Consider the following 2,335-nt stretch of genomic DNA (forward strand, 5'->3'; position numbering starts at 1 on the left):
TCATCTGATCCATCATTTGTCTGTCTTCTCAAAAGGCAGCTAGCTCCTTGAGAACTGGGGCTATAGCTTATTCTTCATTGTTTAGCACCACACTCACTTTTACCACTATGAGCATGATGCAGGTAAAGCTGAAGGAAGGAAAATACATAACACTAAGTTTAGAGTTTTAATCTTGTGTTAGGCTGGAAACTCTACTGAATTGAGATGGAGTTTGTGACTTAAGTGACTAAGAGAATGTCTATTATTCAAGAGTGAACAGAACATCCATGACAGTTGATGAGTTCCTGTCTGTTGGCTGAGAAAGTGGAAAGGAGCAGAGGGGGAAAAGGATGATTTTGTATTTTAGTTGTGGCAGGTTTGTTCAACAGACCAATCACTTTGAATTCTCAATACCTAGAACAGTGAAGAAATAAATGATTTTTCTTTTCCTAAATATGAAGACTTCCTCAGTACTTTTTTAGAAATCCAGCACACACTTCTAAATGAGCAAATTTTCTAGATACCAGAGTCCTCATCTTTAGACCCAGATCTCATCTTTGAGTTTCCCAAGGAAAACTAACTTTGCCTTGGGAAATTCTGGTCATAGTAGCTAACACATATATTTACTGTATGCAAGGAAGAGATATTGAGGCCTGCTTGTGTAGGGCATTGCATGACATAAGAAGTTTCACATATATTTTATCATTTAACCTTTATACCAACCTTATGAGGCAGGTATCATTATTCATCTTCCAATTTTATGGACATAGAAATCAAGACAAAAGAAGTTGACTTGCCCAAGATCACATTGCAAGTCAATGGAGGATTCCAACCCAGCCCATATGTCTCCATAGCCCATATTCTTAACTGTCATCCATTTAGGGACAGTTCAAGGAGAATGCAGGAAGGAAGAATAGAGGAACTCCAAGCAGAGGGCAATATATATACAAACGAGTAGAAGTAAGAGTAGCCTATCACTGGGACAGGGTTAAGAGTTCCAAGGAGCTGGACTTTTGGAAGAGTGAGTAGTGGCAGGAGAGGTGTGTTAGGACCCGGCTGTTAGTGACCTCAATGGCGTGACAAGGAGTGTGAACATCACCTGTGGCCTGCAGAGTAAGGGACTGCTGCAGCAGCATATGGAGGATGGAGAGGAATTCAGAAGGATGGAGAAGTACAGAACTGCTAGATTCTATTGCTGAGGCAGTGGGAAGGGAAGTAGAGGGGAGAGACTTGGATTCAAAAGACCGTTCTGAAATAGCAGCATCAGGATTCAATGAACAACCAAATATGAGGACTAAATGGAATGGGGGGAAAGAATCAATGGGAGATTTGCTCGGTGGTGATGGCCATGAGGAACAGGTTTTCAAGGGGAAGTAGAAGATCCAGGTTGGGGGATGCTGAGTGTGAGGGACTAGAGTATCCACATGAGATGTCTAGACGCAATTGAATGTGAGGAGTTCAGGTGAAGAATCTTTAGTAGAATGATATCTGGTAAAGGTTGGCTACAGTTCCTTTTCTAATTCACATGTACACCCAGTCAATTGTGCTACAATGCTGGCAGTGAATGAAATTATCTGGGAAGGATATAAAGTGAGTAAAAGCAGACTTTTTTCCTTATTTTCAATTTTTAGGTTTTATTCATATTCTTGTGATTCAAATGCCCTTTTATTGTTCTTCCAAATATGAATTCTGGCCTGGACCATACATTTTTTTTTAAATTCTGTAGGATTACTTTTTATTCTTTATTTACATTTTATTTCCATATTCCACAGCATATTTATTCCATAATAAATACCATTACACACACATACATACACACACAACTTCCTTTAGTTTCCTTTCTAAAGCATAAATCAGATGGCTCCAGGACATCTGAGGGTACGCCTGATCTGAAAAGACACCAAATCTCACCTTCCGGGGACTTTTATCTCAATAGGTCACTTTGTCATCATCAAACTGTACTTATTAAGCGCTAGTTCACACATTTTTGTAAATCCACTGGTAATAGCTAGGTCCCTTCTTGGCAAACTATTGGGTAATAAGCAGCTGGAGTTTTCTTTGTCTTAGTGATATTACATCAGGCTATACTAGGTCCCACTGGCTTAGTAAACATAATAGGAAATGCATTATTTATATTGGTCTTCATTAATACTTAATAAAATTACAGGTGTGTGATGTTTTCAAGCTTTCTGCCCTACATTGATGAAACTGGTACATGAATGCCTTCTCCCAAAAGATCACAATTAAACGATTGCTGCTGAATGTATGTTTTTAACTAATTTATATGAACTTCTAATACTGAAGCAGGAAAATAACAAGCTAAATTTTAAAACAGACAACATTACCATTTGGGAAC

The sequence above is a fragment of the Colobus angolensis genome, unplaced genomic scaffold (genome assembly GCF_000951035.1).
Source record: "Colobus angolensis palliatus isolate OR3802 unplaced genomic scaffold, Cang.pa_1.0 Scaffold554, whole genome shotgun sequence".
Classification (NCBI taxonomy): Eukaryota; Metazoa; Chordata; class Mammalia; order Primates; family Cercopithecidae; genus Colobus; species Colobus angolensis.